We start from the raw sequence: 21,401 nt of genomic DNA on the forward strand, positions 1-21,401 counted from the left end.
AGTTGGAGGCCACGGAAGGAGTGTTGTATGGCACTGAAGCTCGTTTGGAGGCTAGTTAGCACAGTGTCCAAGGAAGGGCCAGAAGTATACAGAATGGTGTCGTCTGTGTAGAGGTGGATCAGAGACTCACCAGCAGCAAGAGCGACATCATTGATGTATACAGAGAAAAGAGTCGGCCCGAGAATTGAACCCTGTGGTACCCCCAGAGAGACTGCCAGAGGTCCGGACAACATGCCCTCCGATTTGACACACTGAACTCTGTCTGCAAAGTAGTTGGTGAACCAGGCAAGGCAGTCTTTAGAGAAACCAAGCCTATTGAGTCTGCCGATAAGAATATGGTGATTGATTGTTACCGCCTGAATTTAAAATGTATTAAATAGATGTTCTTCTCACCCATCTACACACAATACGCTTATAATGACAAAGTGAAAACATGTTTTTAGAAATTTTAACACATTTATTGAAAATTAAATACAGAAATATCTCCTTTACATATGTATTCACACCCCTGAGTCAATACATGTTAGAATCACCTTTGGCAGCAATTACAGCTGTGAATGTTTCTGGGTACGTCACTAAGAGCTTTGCACACCTGAATTGTACAATATTTTCACATTATTATTTTAAAAAATGTTCAAGCTCTGTCAAATTGGTTGTTGATCATTGCTAGACAGCCATTTTCAAGTCTTGCCATAGATTTTCAAGCAGATTTGAGTCAAAACTGTAACTAGGCCAATCAGGAACCTTCAACGTCGTCTTGGTAAGCAGCAGTATATTTGGCCTTGTGTTTTAGTTTATTGTCCTGCTGAAAGGTGAATTTATCTCCCAGTGTCTGGAAAAAAGACTGAACCAGGTTTTCCTTTAAGAGTTTGCCTCTGCTTAGCTCTATTCTGTTAATTTTTTGCCTAAAAAACTCCCTAGTCGTTGCCAATGACAAGTATACCCATAACGTGATGCAGCCACTACCATGCTTGAAAATATGAAGAGTGTGTTGTGATGGATTTGCACCAAACATAACACTTTATATTCAATAAAATCAAATGTATTTCTGAAGCTTTTTTACAACAGCAGATGTCACAAAGTGCTTATACAGAAACCCAGCCTGAAACCCCAAACAGCAAGCAATGAAGATCTAGAAGCATGGTGGCTAGGAAAAACTCCCTAGAAAGGCAGGAACCCAGGAAGAAACCTAGAGAGGAACCAGGCCCTGAGGGGTGGCCATTCCTCTTATGGCTGTGCTGGGTGGAGATTATAAGCGTACATGGCCATTAAGGCCAGATCTTACTTCAAGATGTTCAAACGTTCATAGATGACCAGCAGAGTCAAATAATAATCACAGTGGTTGTAGAGGGTGCAACAGGTCAGCACCTCAGGATTCCATACCCACAGGCAAAACAGCAGAAACTGGATCAGCAGCACAACCAAGTGGACTGGGGACGGACACAGCCAGGAGTCATCAGGCCAGGTAGTCCCGAGGCATGGTCCTAAGGCTCAGGTTCTCTGGGAGGGGAGCGAGAGCGAGATGGGTGCATACTTAAGTTTACACAGGACACCAGATAAGACAGGATAATTACACCAGATAGGACAGACTGACCCTAGCCCCCCAGCACATAGACTATTGCAGCATAGATACTGGATGCTGAGAATGGGGGGGGGGGTCGGGGAACAACCAGGCAGGATATAACCCCATCCACTTTGCCAAAGCCCCCACACCAGTAGAGGGATATCAAGAGACCACCAACTAACTACCCTGAGACAAGGCTGAGTATAGCCCACAAAGATGTCCTCCACCGCACAAGCCCAAAGGGGGGCAAAACCGGACAGGAAGATCACGTCAGTGACTCAACCCACTGAAGTCTGGCACGTCGTGACACACTCCTAGGGACAGCAGCTTGCAAGCTGCATTCGAATGGCTACTGCTGGCTAAGTCCACTCCTATTCCCCAGGCGCTATCATTTGTTGACTTCTGTAACCGTAAAAGCCTTGGTTTCATGCATGTTAACTTCACTAGGGTAGGGGGCAGTATTTTCACGGCCGGATGAAAAACGTACCCAAATTAAACGGCCTACTACTCGGGCCCAGGAACTGGAATATGCATATTATTAGTAGATTTGGATAGAAAACTCTCTGAAGTTTCTAAAACTGTTTGAATGATGTCTGTGAGTATAACAGAACTCATATGGCAGGCAAAATCCTGAGAAAAATCTAAGCAGGAAGTGAGAACTCTGGTGCTTGTAGTCCTTTCAAGTCATTGCCAATCGAACACAGTTATTCATTTTGCACTTCCTACGGCTTCCACTAGATGTCAACAGTCTTTAGAAAGTTGTTTGAAGCGTCTACGATGAACAGAGACCGAATGAGAAGCCTGGGAAGTTTGTCACCCAGAGAATGACATCACTTCTTGGCGCGCATTCATGAGGATGGATCCTCCCGTTCCAAAACCTTTTTCAAGACACAGGAACCGTCCGGTTGAAATATTACTGAATCTTCACGTTCTGAAGGACCTAAAGATTGATGTTTTACAACATTTGACATGTTTGAACGAACGTAAATACAACTTTGTTTTACTTTTCGTCGCGACATTGTCTGCGCGCTTTCTACATTTGGAGTAGCTTACTGAACGTGCGAACAACAAGGAGTTATTTGGACATAAATTATGGACTTTATTGAACAAAACAACATTTGTTGTGGACCTGAGATTCCTGGAAGTGCCTTCTGATGAAGATCATCAAAGGTAAGGGAATATTTCTAATGCAAATTATGATTTTAGATGACTCCAAGATGGCGGCTATCTGTATAGCCTAGTGTATTTTTCTGAGCTCAGTACTCAGATTATTGCAAAGAGTGCTTTCCTCGTGAATGTCGATGTACTCTCCTAACATAATCTAATGTTTTGCTTTCGCTGTAAAGCCTTTTGGAAATCGGACAACGTGGTTCGATTCAGGAGAAGTGTATCTATAAAATGGTGTAAAATAGTCCTATGTTTGAGAATTTTGAATTATGACATTTTGTGGTTTTAAATTTGGCGCTCTGATTTCTCACTGGCTGTTGAATAGGGTGGGACGATTTCGTCCCACATACCCGAGAGAGGTTAACATCAGAAGCCTCCTCCCTAAATTTGTTTTATTCACTGCTTTAGCACACTTCGCCAACTCTGATGTCCTAGCAGTGTCTGAATCCTGGCTTAGGAAGGCCACCAAAAATTCTGAAATTTCCATCCCCAACTACAACATTTTCCAACAAGATAGAACTGCCAAAGGGGGCGGAGTTGCAATCTACTGCAGAGATAGTCTGCAGAGTTCTGTCATGCTATCCAGGTCTGTGCCCAAACAATTCAAACTTCTACTTTTAAAAATCCTCCTTTCCAGAAACAACCGTTGCCACTTGTTATAGACCCCCCTCAGCTGTGCCCTGGACACCATATGTGAATTGATTGCCCCCCATCTATCTTCAGAGTTCGTACTATTAGGTGACCTAAACTGGGATTTGCTTAATAACACCCCGGCTGTCCTACAGTCTAAGCTAGATGCCCTCAATCTCACACAAATTATCAAGGAACCTACCAGGTACAACCCTAAATCCGTAAGCATGGGCACCCTCTTAGATATCATCCTGACCAACTTGCCCTCTAAATACACCTCTGCTGTCTTCAACCAGGATCTCAGCGATCACTGCCTCATTACCTGCGTCTGTAATGGGTCCGCAGTCAAACGACCACCCCTCATCAATGTCAAACGCTCCCTAAAACACTTCAGCGAGCAAGCCTTTCTAATCGACCTGGCCCTGATATCCTGGAAGGATATTGACCTCATCCCGTCAGTTGAGGATGCCTGGTTGCTCTTTTAAAAGTGCTTTCCTCACCGTCTTACATAAGCATGCCCCATTCAAAAATGTAGAACTATGAACAGATTTGGCCCTTGGTTCACCCCAGACTTGACTGCCATTGACCAGCACAAAAACATCCAGTGGTATTCTGTATTAGCATCGAATATGCAACTTTTCAGGGAAGTCAGGAACCAATATACACAGTCAGTTAGTGATAAAGGAATTTATATGTTTAAAGTAATGACTAAAGAATTCCACCCTGAAACGTATTTAACGGTGTGAAATGTATTAGAATTATAAGACTATAATCCAATAATGTGTGTGTGAGACAAGTTAAGGGTGAGAAATGTATGGTTGAGAAAACAAAGGACAATTGAACTACACATGACCTGGTTGTAACTCTGAAAACTGACAACAGGAAAGAGGGCCCTTCCAAGGCCCCTCTAATCTAGGGAGGAGAGGAACAGCTAGAAACTGCCAGGCTGGTAGAAAAGTGATAAACTGTGTGTGTGTGGAAGGGGGGGATGTAGGTGGGGGTGGGAGTTATAAAATGACTGTGTTTGCATTTTTGACTTCAGAGTACTCTCTGAATAAAGAATTAACCTTTTGCAGAATCTGAGACTTTGCCTAATTATTATTAAACCCAGGGTCTTACTCACCTCGGGGAATTGGTCAAAGCTTAAATGATTGTTTAGTTATCATCATTGAGATTGAAAATTCTCATGACAACTTGGTCCTTTCAAGCCGGATCTCAATACCTTCCTCTGTCATCCCAAGGAACTGCTGAAAACCGTGCACGGGCAGATCACGGATCCATAAGACAAAGACCTGACCTCTAAGATTGAGAGTCTACTTCAGGCCAGTGGTGAAGTGGTACATGACAGAGGCGGTGACGAGATCAACCTACATTGAATTCTCAGCTGCACGGATAAGGTCAGTAGTCTTTATTCACGGATTTGGGGGATAGTACCTGTATGATTGCATTAAATGTTAAAAGGAGATAAGGATTTTAATGTAATCTAGGTGTTAAACGCTGAAATATCTGAAGGGTGTTTATATCTGGTGACCTGTCTGTAGAATTTTGTGTAGAGAAAAGTTTTAAAGGTAACGAAGTATTCTGTGCAAATGGAAGATAGGAATTGGGTATAGAGCCAACCAGGAGGAAGGGGGGTCCATAATGACCCTAGGTATCTGTGGCCACTACCAATGTAAACTAGCTAATGTTGAGACCTAAAACGTAAAATTGGTTGATATACATTGGCCGGAAAATGTAAAATGGAAAGCGAAATATAATAATACAATTATAAGAGAGTAGGTCAGAGACATAATTATATAAATATAGATCGCCTGTCGAAATAGTCGAATAGTCGAAATAGTCGGGATAGTCGAGATCTTCCGGAGGCGCACAAATAGGTCTGATTATCCCGTAAAGGAGGGAAACCTAAAATAGGGTGGGTGAGATACGAGATATTAACCGAGTCAAAAGTCATAAGGAACAATGGCAAAATAGACGGACCATCCGTTTAGAGTTGTATAGGTGTGAGACCTAATGTCCGATCAAAAGTCACCTCTATAGATAAAGTTTCAAGGAAGTAAAAGCACACACATAGGAGGTAGAGATACAGAAATAATTATTTCAGATTTTCTAAAGCACACACATAGATTGTGAAATGTAAGTATAATAACACTAAGAACACACACATAGATTGAGAGAGTAAGCATAATAACAAGGAAAACAACTAATAACCATGGGAGGTACATCCTCAAAGGAGGGTCCGGAATTAACCGGAGATGAGAGATATATAGAATCTAAGGCTAAAAGGAAAAACATTTTTGGCCCAAAATAGAGAAAGAAGTACGAATATGATGGACGTTTAGATGTAGAAAAGATAGAATTAATGATAAAACAAATACATAAGGTATGTGGGGACAAGATAGAGAAGCAACAAGCAGAAGGGCTAGACACAGCTAGGGTGTGGTTAGCTGAAGCTGGAAAGAGAGCAGAAGGGGCAAAGAAAAAGGAAGTCACTAAGAAAGAAAAAGTAAGTAGCCAAGAGTATCTAATCAAATCAAATCAAATGTATTTATATAGCCCTTCTTACATCAGCTGATATCTCAAAGTGCTGTACAGAAACCCAGCCTAAAACCCCAAACAGCAAGCAATGCAGGTGTAGAAGCACGGTGGCTAGGAAAAACTCCCTAGAAAGGCCAAAACCTAGGAAGAAACCTAGAGAGGAACCAGGCTATGAGGGGTGGCCAGTCCTCTTCTGGCTGTGCCGGGTGGAGATTATAACAGCACATGGCCTAGATGTTCAAATGTTCATAAATGACCAGCATTGTCAAATAATAATAATCATAGTAGTTGTCGAGGGTGCAACAAGTCAGTAACACAAGAGTAAGTGTCAGTTGGCTTTTTCAAAGCCGATCTTTGAGAGTATCTCTACCGCTCCTGCTGTCTCTAGAGAGTTGAAAACAGCAGGTCTGGGACAGGTAGCACGTCCGGTGAATAGGTCAGGGTTCCAGCAGGTCTGGGACAACAGGTCTGGGACAGGTAGCACGTCCGGTGAACAGGTCAGGGTTCCATAGCTGCAGGCAGAACAGTTGGAACTGGAGCAGCAGCACGGCCAGGTGAACTGGGGACAACAAGGAGTTATCAAGCCAGGTAGTCCTGAGGCATGGTCCTAGGGCTCAGGTCCTCCGAGAGAGAAAGAAAGAAAGAGAAAGAGAGAATTAGAGAGAGCATATTTAAATTCACACAGGACACTGGAAAAGACAAGAGAAATACTCCAGATGTGACAAACTGACCCTAGCCCCCCGACACATAAACTACTGCAGCATAAATACTGGAGGCTGAGACAGGAGGGGTCAGGAGACACTGTTGCCCCATCCGATGAAAACCCCGGACAGGGCCAAACAGGTAGGATATAACCCCACCCACTTTGCCAAAGCACAGCCTCCACACCACTGGAGGGATATCTCCAACCACCAACATACCATCCCGGGACAAGGCCGAGTATAGCCCACAAAGATCTCCGCCACGGCACAGCCCAAGGGGGGGCGCCAACCCAGACAGGAAGACCACGTCAGTGACTCAACCCACTCAAGTGACGCACCCCTCCCAGGGACTGCATGGAAGAACACCAGTAAGCCAATGGCCACTCTAGGAGAGATAGCCGAGAAGGGTGGAGGTGAGAAAAGACAGAGGACCCATAAGAGAGAAGACAGAGAGGGACCTAAATGTTACAACTGTAGCAAGCCTGGACATTTTGCCAAGGAGGGTGAGGAACCATGCATGCACTGCGATAAGGTGGGCCACAATCACCGAGACTGTAGAAAGAATAAGGACAGAAAGGATAGGAGGGGGGAACAAAGGCAAGAACAGAGAGAAAAAGGTCAGGCGCCCACAGCCAGACTCAGAGGAGGAATAGAAAAGAAAGAACAGAAAGGAGCAGAGAATCTAATAGTAACTCTCGGGGTAATTGTAGATAAGCATAAAGGAGGCTTTAAGGGGAAGGGACCTAAGAGAGAAGGGAAAAATGGACAGGATCAGACGATACAAAGTGTTTCAATTGCGATAAAACAGGACATTTCGCCGCCCGGGAATGTAAGGCTCCCTGTAAACATTGTGACCGAGTAGGACACAACCACTGAAACTGCAAACATAAGGGGAAGGGCAGGCGCGACAATCGGGAGAGAAAGAGAGAGACAGAGACAACGAAAGTGAGAGTAGAGGGATATGGAGATGAGACAGCACCAACTTTTTAAAGGTTTTACATTTGTAAACAAGAGGATTCTTTCTTCCGGAATGGATGGAAGTCACCTAAAGTATGTATGTTTAAGGAGACATAGGAGAACACGTCTACATTTTTGTTAAATGCCTGGGATTAAATATCACTGATTCCTTACGCTGAGGAATGTACTACATTTGCAACAGAATTTTTTTTTATGTCTTGCATTTAGTGGGGTAACAGGAACAATCTAAGGAGAAAAAGCTATTACATATTTGCTGGACATGGGTCTAGTAATGATACCAGGATAATTGTATCTAAGGGTAGCGCATGTTCAATTAAGTACATATAAACATTGAGGAAGTTTAAAACTAATGATTAATGATTTGAGGGAGTAAAGGAGAATTATCATTATTATTAGGTTCTGTTTGTAGATAACTTTTGGGTTTCTGAATCGGTGTAGTATAATGAATGCTGACAGGGTGTTTGTGGGGTTTTTTCTGGGAAAATGGGGGTTTCATTGTCTCTCTTTGGAATGTTTCCTGGGGATTTAATCTTGGGGAGAGTGAGTGAGATAGAGGCCGTAAACTATCAAATTGAAAAGGTCTGGCAAGTTGTTTGTTTGTTTTTACCTTAGGGTTTATAAATACCCACACACAATACATAGTGTATAACTATTTGTTGGTATTTAAAATATTTGTAAAAAATACTATGTTTGATTCGTGTGTACTATTTCTTTTGGGTTTGGTGAGGTTTCCATTTGTCTTAGTGCCAAGGTATCTTAAAGTGGCACGCACACACTTGGAATTTCAGAAGTTTTTATTTTAATTAAATACGTGAATTCTTTTGATAAAAGGAATGTTCTGGGAACCTGGGATACAACATGTAGGAAATGTTTGACGTTTTTTCTTTAATTTGTCTAATGTAGTAAGAAACACTTCTTTGAAGGGTTTGTATGACCTATGATCTCTATCATGACTTTCCATTGTGGTTTGATCAGCCTCATTGGAAAGCCATTTGGATAATGAATTTAAGGTCATTTATAATACTGATTTTAAGGTAATTTGTGTAATTGATAATTATGATGGAGTTTAAAGTTCTTAGACATATTTGTAATTTGGATCAATGAGAAGAAGGAAAGGGCATTCATTGCCTTTGACTAAGGGTAGGCTTCCTTAAGTCTATTTTCCTATGACCATAATGGTACAATAACTTTTTCTTTGGGGAGTTTTTCAGGGTAGTGATTTTTAATTTGATTATGTTAATTGAAATGTTGTTTTATCTTGTGACCAGTAGTAGTGTTTTTTTATACATTACTCTCATGGAGTTATGTGTTAAAAATGGGGCGAAGGAGGGTTTATAAAAAATTGTTAAGGTTATTTTGAAACTCCCACTATTTTGGCTTAAGGAATGTTTAGTGACCTAGCTAAGTTTTATTTTCCCTTAGGTAGTTAGCTGTTGTTGTATGCAGATTATATTTTTGTGAGAAATTTAACACAACAAGGCTGTGAAATTGATATAATAGTATTATTATATTTTGTTGTTGAATAAGATTATAAAGTTAGCAAGAATACGTTTTAATTATGTTAGACTTATGTTAAGTAATTAGGACATATTTTAATCCAACAGGACAGGGAAATGGATAGAGATAGAAAAACTGTGATTTTATAAGCATTAAAATTAATTATGAAAAGCAATATGTTACAGTTCTTAGGGATGGCAAATTACTGTAGATAATGGATCCCACACTATGCAACATATATTAAAATATTGATGGGACTGATTTAAGATTAACCCAAGTTATTGTTGGATAAAATACAGTGGACTCCTGAAGGAGAGATTTCATTGGTATAGATAAAACATACGCTATGTTTAGTATTCGTTTATGGGAAAGAAAAGACATGTAAGAAAGAACAAAGAGAAAGAGCGTCAGACAGATAGTAGGAAAGGCAGACGGAAAAGGGCTCCACCGCACTATGCTGAGACCTTGATGGTTTGGGAGTAGTAGGAAGACGAGGGGGGACCAGGAGGAGAGCAAGATAGAGAGCAGAAGGTTAGAATTTCATAATAAGCCAGGATTGAGAGAAGATAGAAGTGACACAGAATGGTTAGATAACAGTTACTGAGTGGAGACCAGCATAGTTAAAATATAGACAGGTATAGATGAAAACTGAATTGGAGAAGCGAGAACTTAACCTGGGGTCCACTTAGATGTGGGGCCTGATTAACCCGTTGAGGCTAGGGGGCAGTATTTTCCCGATTTAAACTGGTTACTACTCTTACCCAGAAATGAGAATATGCATATAATTAGTAGATTTGGATAGAAAACACTCTAAAGTTTCTAAAACTGTTTGAATGGTGTCTGTGAGTATAACAGAACTCATATGGCAGGCCAAAACCTGAGAAGATTCCATACAGGAAGTGCCCTGTCTGACAATTTATTGTCCTTCTGTAGCCTCTCTATCGAAAATACAGCATCTGTGCTGTAACGTGACATTTTCTAAGGCTTCCATTGGCTCTCAGAAGGCGCCAGAAAGTGTAATGAGATGTCTGCAGTCTCTGGGCGAAGTACAGCAGCTCTGTTTGTTACTGGTTAGGCTGAGGACAGTGACACTGGAGATGCGCATTCATGAGAATTCTCCATGTTTTCTTTCAGCCTTTGAATGAATACAACGTCGCCCGGTTAGAATATTATCGCTATTTTACGAGAAAAATCGCATAAAAATTGATTTTAAACAGCGTTTGACATGCTTCGAAGTACGGTAATGGAATATTTTGAAATTTCTTGTCACGAAATGCGCTCGCGCGTCACCCTTCGGATAGTTACCTGAACGCATGAACAAAACGGCAGTATTTGGATATAACTATGGATTATTTGGAACCAAAACCACATTTGTTGTTGAAGTTGAAGTTCTGGGAGTGCATTCTGACGAAGAACAGCAAAGGTAATCCAATTTTTCTTATAGTAAATCTGAGTTTGGTGAGGGCCAAACTTGGTGGGTGTCAAATTAGCTAGCCGTGATATCTACTCAGAATATTGCAAAATGTGCTTTCGCCGAAAAGCTATTTTAAAATCTGACACCGCGATTGCATAAAGGAGTTCTGTATCTATAATTCTTAAAATAATTGTTATGTATTTTGTGAACGTTAATCGTGAGTAATTTAGTAAATTTACCGGAAGTTTTCGGTGGGTATGCTAGTCCTGAACATCACATGCTAATGTAAAAAGCTGTTTTTTTATATAAATATGAACTTGATTGAACAAAACATGCATGTATTGTATAACATAATGTCCTAGAAGTGTCATCTGATGAAGATCATCAAAGGTTAGTGCTGCATTTAGCTGTTGTTTTGGTTTTTGTGACATATATGCTTGCTTTGAAAATGGCTGTGTGATTATTTTTGGCAGGGTACTCTCCTGACATAATCTAATGTTTTGCTTTTGCTGTAAAGCCTTTTTGAAATCGGACAATGTGGTTAGATTAACGAGAGTCTTGTCTTTAAAATGGTGTAAAATAGTCATATGTTTGAGAAATTGAAGTTATAGCATTTATGAGGTATTTGTATTTCGCGCCACGCGATTCCACTGGCTGTTGACTAGCACACGGAGGTTAATGATGTCTGTGAGTATAACAGAACTCATATGGCAGGCAAAAATCTGAGAAAAAATCCAACCAGGAAGTGGGAAATCCTGAGGTTTGTAGTTTTTCAAGCGTCCCACCTTGCCCAGGGAGGTTAAGGGTGAGAAATATATTTGGCTACAGTGTATGTAAACTTCTGACTTCAACTGTATATTTCACTGGTCCTGCCCAAAGCCAACACCTGCTTTGGCCGTCTTTCCTTCCAGTTCTCTGCTGCCTATGACTGGAACGAATTGCAAAAATCACTGAAGCTAGAGACTTATATCTCCCTCTCTAACTTTAAGCATCAGCTGTCAGAGCAGTTTACCGATCACTGTACCTGTACACAGCCAATCTGCAAATAACACACCCAACTACCTCATTCCCATATTGTTATTTATATTTTTGCTCTTTTGCACCACAGTATCTCTACTTGCACATCATCATCTGCACATCTATCACTCCAGTGTTAATGCTAAATTGTAATTATTTCACCTCTATGGCCTATTTATTGCCTTACTTCTGTCATGACGTGGCCCTTTTTGGGTATAGAGCGTGGCATTCCCCTCTCTCTCCTCTCCTACACCAAGGTTCTGTTATCTCAGGTCGTAAAGTCCTGGAGGAGACTCTCTCCTCATGGCCACGCAGTATAGAGAGAGAGAGTTTCACAGTAGAACAAAGGAACTTCTTCTACATCACAGAACTTGAGAACTGAACAATATCCATGTTTTGGAGAATGTGTAAACGGTCGGTGGAGAAGCCAGCTACGACCTGGTCCGTTTTGTTTCATGTTTGTGACCTCATGAAAGACAATACAGCCACATTACAATAACTATGTTTATACAGGAGCCTCCGTTATGAGGTTTGCATCTAATTATTGTATAAAATGAATGAGTAAAGATTAAACTATTTGTGAAATGATGTGATGCTATGTTAAACCGTTAATGTGAGAGAATTGTATTCCTTTTAAAGTTTAACTAAGTTATTGGCCCGCCCCCAGGAGCACAGACATGATCTGGCTCATGGGACAGCCCTTTTCTACTGTTACAAATAAAACCCCCACCTGAAGAAATCCTCTTCAGATCATTCGTACCTCAATCACCGAGGGGGCAAAGGTTGGAGTAGAGACCACAAAAACCTCAGTCTAAGCTAAGGTTGTAATGGTTGTTGAATTCCTAACCATACCACGTCAAGCATTGGCTACACGGATGGAAATGGTTAAACTGAGACTATCGATCCCGACAGAATAAGAGCAAATCTTCAATACTAATTACTAGTCTGCAGCTAGAAATTATGTCGACCTGGAATGTGAAGACCGACAACCGCCGAAACATCTATCGTATAAGAATTTTTCTGAATGGTACTCTGAAGTATCCATTCTAACCACGAAAGACTCCAGGGAAGCAGAGAGACGCTTGGATGAACTTTCCAACAGAAAGATGGACAATTCCAACAGAGATCACGACGACAGACTGAGCGTAAATATATATTGATTGCAATTATTCCCGAATGAGTGAGCGTTCATGTGCAAAGGATTAGCATTTCAATTAGTATAATTATCAACTGTTTAAGTGAATCTTTTGTCTTTCGGGCGCCCTTCTTAGTCCACACCCACTTCCCTTTGTCCGCCAAGCCATCATATCGGCTTAGCCCACTAGAAAACCTCCCCTATCATTTCCTTGTAACCATATCTACTGTTTGTTTATGCATTTCTGTGATTATTTAGTTAGTTAGTTAATAAATGAATAAGACAATTGGTGTATGGATGATTCATAGTAAAGGCTGGGTTCGTGCAGATAACCAACAATTTATGATGTTTGGAATGAGACTAACGTGAGGTAAAGAATAATTCATTAATTAGAAGACTAATTGATCAAATATTAAAATATCTGAAGACTTATATTAGGAAAATTATAACTTTGTAATCTGAAGATTTTCCTTGGTGCCCCAACTTCCTAGTTAATTACATTGACATGATTAGTTTAATCACGTAATAATAATTACAGAGAATTGATTTGATAAAATAACAGTCTTCACTTTAATGATGCCAAAGACATGAGACTTCCCTGATCTTCTCCATTTTCACACACTGTACATAGATTTTTCTATTGTGTTATTGACTGTACGTTTGTTTATGTGTAACTCAGTGTTTTTGTCGCACTGCTTTGCTTTATCTTGGCCAGGTCGCAGTTGTAAATGACCTACCTGGTTAAATAAAGGTGAAATAAAAACATTTTAAAAATGGGTGAGCACTAGTAAGCCAGTGACTCAGCCCCTGTAATAGGGTCAGAAGCAGAGAATCCCAGTGGAGAGAGGTCACACATACGCCCAAGCCGTGGAAGTCACACATACGCCCAGGCCATGAGCGGGCGAACAGGCTCAACCCCCTCTCTTACACTATCACAAGCTAATGGCATGTACCAGATGCTCAGCAGGCTCTGCTCACACTTACTGGCCTGAGGCCAAACCACATGACCAACAACATTGGACACTTTATGGAACAAAAAGCCTTCACTATCTCATCCTGGAATATCCAAGGCCTGAGGTCATCTGCTTTTGTCCTAAAGAGCAGGAACTTGGACTTCATCAAAGAAATCGGAAATACAGACATTGTCAACCTACAAGAAACCTGGTATAGAGGAGTGTGGTGGATGAATCAGAATTAGTTGGGTAACAGAAAATTAAGATGTTTTATTAGTATAATATGCTTATGTGAGATACTTGTCATTAGAAAGTGTCCTTTGGACTCAGGTGTCTTTCAGTTGCACGTTTCCCTTAGCTGGGGCTCAGTCACTTGCGGCCCAGAGAGGGGAGAGGTCAGACTTGTCTTTTACATGTCTCTGTTGCTATGCAGAATATCAGCAAGAGAGGAGGACAGAATGAGATATTGTCTTCATATGTGAATGTCTCTTTACCTATTCTTAAACCATGTGAAGGGATGGCGTGATTAATGGGGAACCAATGACTTGTCTCCCCAATGTCTGTGAGCAAGTCACACCCTCCTTTTCTTTATTGTGGGGAGGTTTAAGGTAGTGTCTGGGACCATTGTATGTCCTCTCTTAGATCTCACACTTATCCTGTGATAGTATATGACCTAGAGGCTCACTCCCCCCAGTGAGCCTGTCCAGGAGTGGGGTCAAGAGGGGTTTTGCTTGAGATGGGAGTGTCTAGAATTGACAATTGATATATGCCATTGGATGAAATGGTGTTTTTGTTCTATGAAGTACCAGGGACGAGATTAGAATCTCGTCATTAGGGACCAAACTGAACGATAATTTATAGCAAATGCTATCTGGCTGTAGATACTCCTCTCTAAAGTAAACAGTCTTTCTTTGTGAACCGTTCCTAACTATCTGTGGTTTGTCATGTCAAAGGGGGGTGGATATTTGCTATAAAATATCTCAGTAGCCATTGTGTTGGGACCTTCCTTTTTCAATGGTTCATTCGAGAGAGTGCATTATTGAAGGTCAAGTGCTTTTGCAAAAGTATCTTAATTATTAAAGCTGTAGTTTAACTCAGACGGGTGTGTTTGTAGCTCTCCTCATTTGGTAATGCGGAAATTAGCCACCACAGGAGACGGACCCACTGGTTGCCCTCTAGGTTACGGAGAGCTGGTAGTCCCATCCACCACACTACCAGGTGTGAAACAGGGAAGGGACTCAGGGGGTATGCTAATTTGGTATAGAGCAGACCTAACTCACTCCATTAAATTAATCAAAACAGGAACATTTTACATTTGGCTAGAAATTCAAAAGGAAATGATCTTAACAGAGAAAAATGTCCTCCTGTGTGCTACCTATATCCCCCCACTAGAATCCCCATACTTTAATGAAGACAGCTTCTCCATCCTGGAGGGGGAAATAAATAATTTCCAGGCCCAGGGACATGTACTAGTCTGTGGCGACCTAAATGCCAGAACCGGACAAGTACCTGACACCCTCAGCACACAGGGGGACCAAACACCTGCCTGGAGGTGACAGCATTCCCTCCCCCATATGCCCCCCTGGGCACAACTATGACAACATAACCAACAAAAATGGGTCACAACTCCTGCAGCTCTGTCGTACGCTGGGTATGTACATAGTCAATGGTAGGCTTCGAGGGGACTCCTATGGTAGGTACACCTATAGCTCATCTCTTGGCAGTAGTACTGTTGACTACTTTATCACTGACCTCAACCCAGAGTCTCTCAGAGCTTTCACAGTCATCCCACGGACACCTCTATCAGACCACAGCAAAATCACAGTCTACTTGAACAGAGCAATACTCAACCATGAGGCATCAAAGCCAAAGGAACTGAGGAATATTAAGAAATGCTATAGATGGAAGGAATGTAGTTTGGAAACATACCAAAAAACAATTAGGCAACAACAAATTCAGACAACTTCCTGGATAAAACGTTCCATTGTAATAGTGAAGGTGTAAACTTGGCAGTAGAAAATCTTAACAGTATATTTGACCTCTCAGCTTCCCTATCAAATCTAAAAATCTCAAATAGAAAACCAAAGAAAATGAACAACAATGACAAATGGTTTGATGAAGAATGCAAAAATCTAAGAAAGAAATTGAGAAACCTGTCCAACCAAAAACATTGAGACCCGGAAAACTGGAGTCTATGCCTTCACTATGGTGAATCACTAAAACAATACAGAAATACACTACGGAAAAAGTAAGAACAGCACGTCAGAAATCAACTCAATGTAATTGAAGAATCCATAGACTCCAACCACTTCTGGGAAAATTGGAAAACACTAAACAAACAACAACACAAATAATTATCTATCCAAAATGGAGATGTATGGGTAAACCACTTCTCCAATCTTTTTGGCTGTATAACAAAGAACAAAGCACAGATTCTGCCAGACCTGGGCCCTGACAGTAAATCTCAGTAAGACCAAAATAATGGTGTTCCAAAAAAGGTCCAGTCGCCAGAACCACAAATACAAATTCCATCTAGACACCGTTGCCCTAGAGCACACAAAAAACTATACATACCTTGGCCTAAACATCAGCGCCACAGGTAACTTCCACAAAGCTGTGAACGATCTGAGAGACAAGGCAAGAAGGGCATTCTATGCCATCAAAACGAACATAAAATTCAACATACCAATTAGGATCTGGCCAAAAATACTTGAATCAGTTATAGGTTATAGAACCCATTGCCCTTTATGGTTGTGAGGTCTGGGATCCGCTCACCAACCAAGAATTCACAAAATGGGACAAACACCAAATTGAGACTCTGCATGCAGAATTCTGCAAAAATATTCTCTGTGTACAACGTAGAACATCAAATAATGCTTGCAGAGCAGAATTAGGCTGATACCAGCTAATTATCAAAATCCAGAAAAGAGCCATTAAATTCTACAACCACCTAAAATCATCACGGGGGGCCAGTACGGAGAAAGAAATGTATGAAATGTATGCATTCATTACTGTAAGTCGCTCTGGATAAGAGCGTCTGCTAAATGACTCAAATGTAAAATGTAAAAGGAAGCGATTCCCAAACCTTCCATAACAAAGCCACCACCTACAGAGAGATGAACCTGGAGAAGAGTCCCCTAAGCAAGCTGGTCCTGGGGCTCTGTTCACAAACACAAACACACCCCACAGAGCCCCAGGACAGCAACACAATTAGACCCAACCAAATCATGAGAAAACAAAAAGATAATTACTTGACACATTGGAAAGAATTTTTACAAATCTAGAGAAAACTAGAATGCTATTTGGCCCTAAACAGAGAGTACACAGTGGCAAAATACCTGACCACTGTGACTGACCCAAACTTAAGGAAAGCTTTGACTATGTACAGACTCAGTGAGCATAGCCTTGCTATTGAGAAAGGCCGCCGTAGGCAGACCTAGCTCTCAAGAGAAGACAGGCTATGTGCACACTGTCCACAAAATTAGGTGGAAACTGAGCTGCACTTCCTAACCTCCTGCCCAATGTATGACCATATTAGAGACACATATTTCCCTCAGATTACACAGATCCACAAAGAATTAAAAAACAATCCCGATTTTGATAAACTCCCATATCTAGATCTGGGTATTGATCTTGATGAGGGCCTATGGAGTGACCTATGCAGGGATGGGGTTATATCCACATTGAACTCCAGATACAGACTGATCCAGTTTAATTTCCTCCATCAGCTCTATATCACCCCATCTAGACTGCACAAGTTCAACCCTGATATCTCCTCCCTATGTTTTAGATGTGGCTCAGATGAAGGAACATTCCTCCATTCCACTTGGCAGTGTTCAAAACTACATGGTTTCTGGCAGGGGGTATGCGATACCATATCCTCAATTCACGGGGTTGCATTCCCTTTAGACCCGGAGGTCTGCCTACTGGTAACTATACTAACACCAATCTTAGGCAAAGTCATACTATAAAGCTAACAGAAATATTGCTAGCGATTGCCAAGAAATGTATTGCCTTGAAATGGAAATCGGATTCCCTCCTGCCAGTTGCAATGTGGCTATCGGAAGTTAATAGTTGTATCCCACTGGAGAAAATTACTTACTGCTTGAGGAATAAGTTAAAGACATTTTACAGAATTTGGCAACCTTTTATTGACTATATGGAGAATCTCCCCTCACATCACATTGATTGAATCTCTATATAATTCTTATATAATGTTTCACACGTAATGTATAATATGTAGCTTACAGCAGGTGACCATATGAATCAATGTCTCATTATTATTATTTTTATTTATTTTATTATGATTTATGTATCATGTATGTTTTTTATGTATTATGTATGCCCGTATATATCATTTTTATTTTTTATTACGCTCGTCTGTTACCGTCACTTTGTCCTTTGTTGTCTAACATATTTTCACTTTTGTTTTGAATGTTCTTAATTGGAAAATGCAAAAATAAAATATATATATATAAAAAAAAAAAAATCCCATATCTACTGGGTGAAATACCACAGTGTGCCATCAAAGCAGCAAGATTTGTGACCTATTGCCACAAGAAAAGGTCAACCAGTGAAGAACAAACACCATTGTAAATACAACCGATATTTATGCTTATTTATTTTCCATTTTGTACTTTAACCATTTGTACATCGTTGCAACACTGTATTATATGACATTAGTAATGTCTTTATTCTTTTGGTGTAATGAGTGTAACTCTTTGAGTGTAATGTTTACTGTTCATTTTTATTGTTTATTTCACTTTGTATATTATCTACCTCACTTGCTTTGGCAAGTTAACATATGTTTCCCATGCCAATAAAGCCCCATGAATTGAATTGAGAGGGGAGCTGGCCAGGCAGAGACAGGAAGGGCGGTTCATCACTCCAGTGCCTTGCCGTCCACCTTCGCTGCCCTGGGCCAGACTACACTCAATCATAGGACCTACTGAAGAGATGTGTCCTCAGTAAAGACTTAAAGGTCGAGACTGAGTCTCGCGTCTCTCACATGGATCGGCAGACCATTCCATAAAAATTAAGCTCTATAGGAGAAAGCCCTGCCTCCAGCTGCTTGCGTAGAAATTCTAGGGACAATAAGGAGGCCTGCATCTTGAAACCATAGTGTACTTGTAGGTAAGTACGGCAGGACCAAATCAGAGAGATAGGTAGGAGCAAGTCCATGAAATGCTTTGTAGGTTAGCAGTAAAACCTTGAAATCAGCCCTAGCCTTAACAGGAAGGCAGGCTAACACTGGAGTAAAATGATCAAATTTGTGGGTTCTCGTCAAGATTCTAGCAGTCGTATTTAACACGAACTGAAGTTCCTTAATGTTGAGGACCCCTTCGAGATAGGATCCGGTTAACGGGATTGATTTTGACAACAGCCAGTGGAAAATCAGAGCGCCAAATTCAAAACAGCTAAAATCTCATAATTCCATTTTCTCAAACAATCAACTATTTTACACAATTTTAAAGATAAGACTCGTTAATCCAACCACATTGTCCTATTTCAAAAAGGCTTTACGGAGAAAGCATAAAATTAAATTATGTTTGGACATAAACTCCACAAGAAAAATCACACAGCCATTTTCCAAGCAACTAGATGCATCACAAAAACCAAAAGTACAGCTAAAATGTTCACTAACCTTTGATCTTCATCAGATGGCACTCATAGGACTTCATGTTACACAATACATGTATGTTTTCCTCGATAAAGTTCATATTTATATCCCAAAAAAAACATTTTACATTGGCGCGTAATGTTCAGAAATGTTTTCCCTCCAAACCTACCGGTGAATGAGCAATGAGCACACATATTACAGAAATACTCATCATAAACTTTGATCAATATACAAGTGTTATGCATAGGATTATAGATAGACTTCTCCTAAATGCTACCGCTTTGTCAGATTTCAAAAAAGGTTCACGGCGAAAGCACAATTTGCAATAATCTGAGTACAGTCCAGAAGACACCAACAACTAGCAAACAAAAACCCACCATCTTGGAATCAATAAAACTAAGAAATTACATTATAAATATTCACTTACCTTTGATTATCTTCATCAGAAGGCAGTCCCAGGCACCCCAGCTCCACAATAAATGTTCTATAAGGTTCATATTTATGTCCAAATACATCCATTTTGTTCGCGCGTTAGGTTCACTATCCAAATCCATAACGCGCGTGCTTAATTAGTCCAGACAAAAAGTCAAAAAAGTTATACTACAGTTTGTAGAAACATGTCAAACGATGTATAGAATCAATCTTTAGGTTGTTTTTAACATATATCTTCAATAAAATTCCAACCGGACCTATCCGTTCTCTATAGGAGTGAATATGAACTCAGCTCGCTCCCAAGTCCTTGCGCGTGACTGTACCCATGCCTTATAATGGGACACCTACTTCCTTGGGCTGTTATTCCCTTCAAATTCACCATAGAATCCTCAAACAAGGTTCTAAAGACTGTTGACATCTAGTGGAAGCCTGAGGAAGTGCAACATGACCCTGTAAAGACTACAAATTCAATAGACAATGGTTTGAAAAACTACAATCCTCAGATGTCCCACTTCCGGGTTGGATTGTTCTCAGGTTTTTGCCTGCCATATGAGTTCTGTTATACTCACAGACATCATTCAAACAGTTTTAGAAACTTCAGAGTGTTTTCTATCAATATGCATATCTTAGCTTCTGGGCCCGAGAAGCAGGCTGTTTAATTTGGGTACGTTTTTCATCCGGCCGTGAAAATACTGCCCCCTATCCCGAAGAGGTTTTAAGAAGGATGCCTGTATCTTTGTAGTGAATGGGTGAATGGGATTTTTTTTACCCATCTACCAATAGGTGCCCTTCTTTGCATGGCATTCGGAAACCTAATAATCGATCAAATTTAAGACGGAATAAACTGTTTCTAATACCGGATAAAAACAATGTGAAGCGCGTTCCAATTCACACGCACCAAACAGTAGAGTCCACCTGGAGTGACACTTACAAAGAACAGCATTACTTCTTAATTTCTCAAAAGAAAAACATCAACCAATTTCTAAAGACTGTTGACATCTAGTGGAAGCCATAGGAACTGCAACCAGGTTCCTCATAAATAGGGCTTTCAATAGAAAATATTGAGCAACACAATTACCTCAAATTCTTTTTCCCCTGGATGGATAGTGCTCGGGGTTTCGCCTGCCAAATCAGTTCTGTTATACTCACAGACATTATTCTAACAGTTTTAGAAACTTCAGAGTGTTTTCCATCAAAATCTACAAATTATATGCATATCCTAGCTTCTGGGCCTGAGTAGCAGGCAGTTTACTTTGGGCACGCTTTTCATCTGGACGTGAAAATACTGCCCCCTAGCCCAAAGTTTTAAACACTATTATTGCACACAGAGTCCATGCAACTTATTATGTGACTTGTTAAGCTTTCCATAACAAAGGGGTTGAATACTTATTGACTCAAGATATTTCAGCTTTTAATTTGAAAATAATTTACAAAAATGTCAAAAAACTTAATTCCACTTTGACATTATGGGTGTCACAGGATCCAACGAAAGTGGCGCCCCTCCTCGGTCGGGCGGCGCTCGGCGGTCGTCGTCGCCGGCCTATTAGCTGCCATCGATCGTTGTTTCTGTCGTTTAGTTTTGTCTGTCTGTTCCGCACCTGTTTTGTGTTGTCATTAGTGGGGATTTATTTAAGGTGTGTTTTCAGTTGGGATTTTGTGCGGGATTGTTGATTGTCCACTCAGGACGGTGGTCCGTGTTTTTATTACGGGTTTGTTATCTGACAGTTTAAGGAGGAGAGAATTTACCGGGCTGCG

Source organism: Salmo trutta, chromosome 7 (genome assembly GCF_901001165.1).
Source record: "Salmo trutta chromosome 7, fSalTru1.1, whole genome shotgun sequence".
NCBI classification, from domain to species: Eukaryota; Metazoa; Chordata; class Actinopteri; order Salmoniformes; family Salmonidae; genus Salmo; species Salmo trutta.